At 40.0% G+C, this 6,219-nt stretch overlaps 1 long non-coding RNA gene across 1 annotated transcript; it reads left to right on the top strand.

Moving 5' to 3' along the window:
• The first annotated feature begins 566 nt into the window (after positions 1-566).
• Positions 567-5,455, top strand: LOC134483821 (uncharacterized). Its single transcript, XR_010060882.1, has 2 exons — positions 567-3,428; positions 4,077-5,455. It is a non-coding gene; the product is annotated as an uncharacterized LOC134483821 (long non-coding RNA).
• The last annotated feature ends 764 nt before the right edge of the window (positions 5,456-6,219 follow it).

Raw genomic sequence — 6,219 nt, 5'->3', positions numbered from 1 at the left:
GAAATATTGCTGTAGGTGCATTGTTTTACAAGAAGCACGCGATGACTTTATACCGTTTCCATGAACTGGTATGTCAGGTAAATGCTTAGGCTTCATTTCTTTAATATGATTTTGATATATCCGGATGTTCCTACAGTCTCAATTTATCCCATACATTTATACTCTGTCTACTACCAGGAAAAGAAAAAAAAATTATCAGTTAGAGCTACTTGGTTGATGTCAAACAGTGGTGTTCATTTAACCACTCAGGAGCTCAGACATCTTCCATCCTCAAAATGGAGTCGAAGGCTGCTTCTCCAATGGAGCCTCTTCAGGCTGCAGAGGTGGCTCAGTGGTTAAGAACACTTACCACTCTTTTAAAAGGCCACATTTGGTCTCCAGCACCCACAGAGGGGCTCGCAACCCCCTGTAACTCAAGTCCCAGGGAATCCATTGCTCTTTTCTGACCTCTCATAGCTCCTGCCTACACACGGGTGTCCATACCTACACTCCCTCACACACGCCAGCATAAAATACATAAATTTTAAAATTTATGGAGCCTGTCAGGGCAAGGCGCAGCACCAGAAACACAGCCATGTTCCCTTGTACAGTCAGCAGAGCACTGGAGAGACAGGCATGACTATAGCTGCACGTATGATAAATGACATTATTGGTGATTGTTCTAATGGATCCCCAGAAAAATACTTCAGGGGGCGTGTTAAGGGGAAGTGACTCACAGAGACTCAGGTTACCTTTGATCTTTGATCGCTCACGGCTAAGTTACTCTGCTCTTCTGAAAAACATTCCGCCTTCCCACTTAAGTGTCTTTGGGTCAGTATCTATGATTCCCACATCTATCGTCTTTTTTTAAAAAAATGATTACAGAAGGAGATTGCAATTAATCTTCAATGGGTAATCCCTTAATTCCACCAACATTTAGTGAAGTTCAAAGCTGTCTGTGGTAGTGTTTCTGGACAGAACTCCATGGAGTTCCGGACTTTCTATTTTAGGGGACCTCAAATACTCTTCCAGGTGTCACACTAAAGCTTTAAGTCAGTTGTAGCAGCTTTTGACACCAGGCTAATACTAGTTGCTTTGAACTTTGAGTGTCAAAGACAATACGGCCCATCCTGCGTAGGTGTTAAAGCACTCTGAAATCAGAAACATATCATTCCGTACATTAATTCTTTATTGAAAGGGTGGTTCATAGGTATTCACAAAAGCAAGTATTGAACACACTGAGTTTATTGGTGGGAAATGACTTTAAATTCTCGTGCTTTTCATAATATAAATTTTATTGCACCCTAATGTGTATTAATGGGAGTTATTGCAACATGAGAAATAAATAATTTGAGTATGAAGTAGTAAGGTAGGCTTTAGAAAATCCACACAAGGGGATTGGGGATTTAGCTCAGTGGTAGAGCACTTGCCTAGCAAGCGCAAGGCCCTGGGTTCGGTCCCCAGCTCCTAAAAAAAAAAAAAAAAGAAAAAAGAAAAAAAAAGAAGAAAACCCAGAAAATGCACACAAGATAAGGAGAAATGTGTGTGTGTGTGTGTGTGTGTGTGTGTGCGCGCGCGAGCATACACAGACACATACACACACACCATTTAAACATATGCCAAAGTGTGAACAGTATTTATTTTTAAATAATAGGTCCAATGAATCACACCAGATAGTATAAATTTCAATAAAATATATGCATAAGAAATTGTGGGTTAATTAATCATTTTATTTATTTACATTCCAAATGTTATCCCTTCTTGATTTCCGCTCCCAGAGTTCTTTAACCCATCCACCATCCCCTTTGCCTCTGAGAGGGTGTCCCCCAAGACCCTTCTCTGAGGCATTGAATCTCTACACGATTGGGCACATCCTTTCCCACTGGCTTCAGACCAGGCCAGTCAGTCCTCTCCTACATTTGTGCCAGGAAACTGTGGGTTTTATTGATATAAGGTTAGTTGGTTATTGGAAAAGCTTAGTCCTACTTTGAATGTCCCCGCTGGCCCTAATTCTGGGTGACTCCTTCTAAAGGATGCTTCTTTATAGCATCACATAAGGTCAGACCCAGAAAGAAGCACAGAGCTGTCACGTTCACCGTTAAACCGTTGCACGCACGCGCACACGCACGCGCACACATGCACACGAACGCGCGTGTACGCACACACTATTTGTTGGGCAAGCGGTTGCTGTGGGTCACCGAGTGAGTTTGGATCTAAGGCTGTGCTTCCTCTGGAAATGGTTCCAGTGCGTCCTAGCAAAATTGAGCCCAAAGAAAACCATCCTGCTCTTAGCTTTACTCTATGGAAGATGTGGGATCTGCTGCTGCCAAACCGTGGGGGCGTTTAGGGGAGGAACGCGGTTGGTTCTAAAGGGCAAACATGGCTGGCTGTTCTCTTTCTCTCTACCAGAACACCCTACCCTTCATTTTTTTCTCAGAATCTGGCCGTCAGCTCCTGGAGCGAAAGCATCTGCTCTCATTTAAAAATGAGTTACAGAGGATTAGATTCAGCTTTAAACAAGAAAGAGAAAAAGAGAAAAAAAAACCCAAAACCTTAAATTTTGGGAAAAGCTTTGTTTAATCACATCAAGTCTGTGTCACAAGCTGAAGAATGCCAGGAAATTCCAAGCTAAAGGCAAATATTTCATCCACAACTCATTCCACGAGGCTTATTTTATTTAGTCTTTCATCTGTCTGCAAACAGTGGGTTAAACATCAGAAAAACTCTGATTTTTTTTTTGGTCATGTCAATTCATGTCATAACCTTGGCATTGTTCTCTAATTTAATAAAAATATGAGATTAAACTGATCCTGTTCTCCTATTTCTCGTTAGTGCTGAACAAGCACTTTTGGCACTCGCAATTCAAATCTTTGGCGAGTCGCTCGGTGCCTGGGTATGTTTGCCTATGAGGTAAAGTGTCTTGACCTGTCATATGTTTCTGAGGCCTGAGAAAGAAATAATTTCAACATTCTTGCTCTTAGTCCATATATATAAATCTATCCTCAAGGGCATGTCTGCAGCTCTGAACTTAACACAAATCCACGAGGAACAAAAACGGCCTGGAAGAGTGGGGGAAAAAATCACAAAGGCCCAGAAGAGACGGGTGCTAAATCTTTGCTTTGTGGTCAGCCATGGGTGCCGTGTTTCATAAGTGAGAGGAGGAATGTCTGTGGCTCCCTTTTGGATGTGAAAACTGTTCATTTTTCAATTGGAATACTCTGAACTTCTGTATACTTTTAAAGCTGTACATAATAAAAACGTACTGCCTGCCCCAGATGGCATGGTCCACTTCATCTAGAACTTGATAAAAACCTTGATCACTTTGACGAGTTGAGAACAAAGGAGAGAAAGGAAACTGCCAAAGAGATAGCCTTTTTCCCACTGCAGGTGCAGTGAGACATTGCATCCTGCTGCCATGACTTCCCACAGGAAAAACTGGTCTTGGAACTGTAAGCCGAACTAAACCCTTTCTTTCTTATGTTTCTTCACTCAGAAATTCAGAAAATCACTTAATACTGTAGGCAAATCTATTTTCTTTATAAAGGTAGCTTGTCTTGAGTATTTTGTTATAGTAATAAGCAAAGGATTGACACAAAAGTGATGAGGGTATATCAAGGACCATATTGGGACATCAAACCCCATATCATTGGGATATCTGTTGGAAGGAAGGCAAAATGGCACCAGACTCATTAGATCACTGGTTCTCAACCTTCCTAAGCCTATGACCCTTTATGCCATTCTTCATGCTGTTGTGACCACCAACCATAAATTATTTTTATTGCTATTTTCATAACTGTAATTTTGCTACTCATATGATTCCTAATGTAACTATCTGTGTCTTCTGATGGTCTTTAAGACACACTTATGAAAGAATTGTCTAACCCCTAAAGGGATCCTGACCCACAGGTAGAGAACCTCTGAATTAGATGATCATGAGGTAAAGTAATCTATGGGTTATAGGCCTGCCCAAAGGGGGGGAAAAAAAGAGTACAACATATGGAATTGAAAGTATCTTGACCAGGTATCAACCTTGTAATGGTAACTGCCAAGGATTTAGATTAGATAACAAGCATATAATATCTTTCCCTGGACAACAGATTTTCCTGAGGAAATGTACAGAAATCATTCCGATCCTGTCTTCTGATGAACACCGTGAACAGAATGGAAAGATATGCATCACACATTTACCATGCCATGAAAGGACCCACAATGGGACAATGTGACGGCTGCCTGGGACATGATAAATAGTGGATCCTTAGGGTCAACATCTTTCTTTGTTTAAATTCAGCACAGTATTCGATGTATGAGACAGTGCGTTCAAAAGTTCATATGACTCAGTACACAAATGAACTGGTTTGTTTGGGTTCATTCAGTGTCTGGGAGGGAGTTATCCCTTTAAGTGTTACTAAATTAGAGTTCAATTTGGCAAGTGAGAATTTTTTTTTTTACGGAAATAGATATCTACTCAGTTTGGACTGGCTCGTGCATTTTTCCCCCCAAAAGCTGGCTCACATCTCAAATTTTCAAAAGTAAAAGAAAGCTGCAGTTCTTCAGGAATGTGTGTCTTTCCCTCTGATGATTTATAGCACGTGCTAAAACGAATCCTGAGATGCTGGGAACTGAAGCATGAAAAGAACAGGAGCTTACCTGCAGCCTCTGTCCCAGTGAAGGCAAACCGTGAGCTTTTCCTCTACCGTGAAACACCTTTTAATGACACGATAACCCATTCCTTTCAAAATGTCACTTTGGCATAGATTTTTCTCTCACTAAAACATGTTTTTCTTTTGCATTCTTTTATGAACTATGCTTGCCATTCAAAATTCTAAAAATGATGAAAAGTTCTGTCAAATTATATCAAAACAAGAGAAAAATTTTCGGTTAGTAGCCTGTCTTTCCTCAAAAGTATTATAAGATCCATTCAAATTAAAACTTTTCTCAAACATATAAAAAAATAAAAAAAACCCAACCAACCAACCAACCAACGGTTACTCATTTGTCTCCTCTATTCCCCCACTCTTTTCCTGCTTTAATTCTGGATGATCCTGTTCTCTTCGAAAATATGCAATTGAACTTTAATTGTTCTGCTCTCTTTGATGAGTTTAATCCAAAGTAGAAGAAGCAGCTGGGACCTCTTCGCTCACTTCGTTATTGAAGTTCACGTACTGTATGACGTTGCACAACTGCTGCCAGTCAACCTTTCCAGAAATCCGTTGCTATTTTTCTTAGCACAGGTTTGTTTTTTAATGAGCATCAGCTATCAACTAATTCATTTACATTCAATTACAATTCCTCATGTTGACAGAGGAACAAAACCATAAAACCCAATGTCCAGCATCTTCAGGGAACACAGTCTAGAACTGTGTTCTCTACCATAACAGGACACAGCATCTTCTCCCTAAAGTAGAGGCTCTAGGCAAAGCATAGTCATACCCTGCCTGGTATGTGATAGGCTCTTGAAACATGAGTTCCATTCCTTTCATCTAGTTGTGTATCTTGCTGTGTATGTGATGGATTATCTATAGAAGACAGAGTTATTCTAGGTTAGAACAATTACAAGTGATTTCCCAGTTAAAGCCTGGTAAGTGCATTTACATGAGTATAAATTGCCTTCCACAGTCCCATTACCTAGGTCTAGTTTCCTGATATACTTTTTGTACCATTTGTCATCCTATCTGCCCCAACATTTTGTGTCTATGCGTGATAAGCCAATGGATGTCTTTAAGTGACACTAATGTGAGAAAAATTCTGAGATAATTATGCTGAAAAGTAGGCTTCGATCATACATTTTATCTTAAAAATAAGACAACTAAGTCTTAAGAAGGGAAAATAACTTAGTGCTTTCTGACAACAGAAGTACCACAGTAATAGAAAGACAGGTTCCATGAGCCTAAGTTCAGAACACATCTCACTATTACAGATATAGTAAAACTCTTCTGAGCTCCGACAGTCAGACACAAATTATTCTTCTTGGGCATGTTGCACGGAAGTAAGGCTTATGGAAGACAGATGTCATTTATTGCTACTTTGGTTACCTCCACTGTGACAAATGCCTGAGGAAAAAATAGTTAATGGAATGATGGAAATTTTACTTTGGCTCACAGTTTCAGAGTTTTCATCCAGGGTTTTTGGTCCCATCTCTGAGTCTGTTTTAAGTATAGCATCATAGTGAATATGTTCTATTCATTGGATTTTACTCTTAGTTCTCTGTAAGATACATGTAAGAAACAGAGAGAATGAGAC

This window comes from Rattus norvegicus, chromosome 20 (assembly GCF_036323735.1).
Source record: "Rattus norvegicus strain BN/NHsdMcwi chromosome 20, GRCr8, whole genome shotgun sequence".
Classification (NCBI taxonomy): Eukaryota; Metazoa; Chordata; class Mammalia; order Rodentia; family Muridae; genus Rattus; species Rattus norvegicus.
Note: the sequence above shows the minus strand (reverse complement) of the source record. Positions and strands in the feature narration are given on the sequence as shown.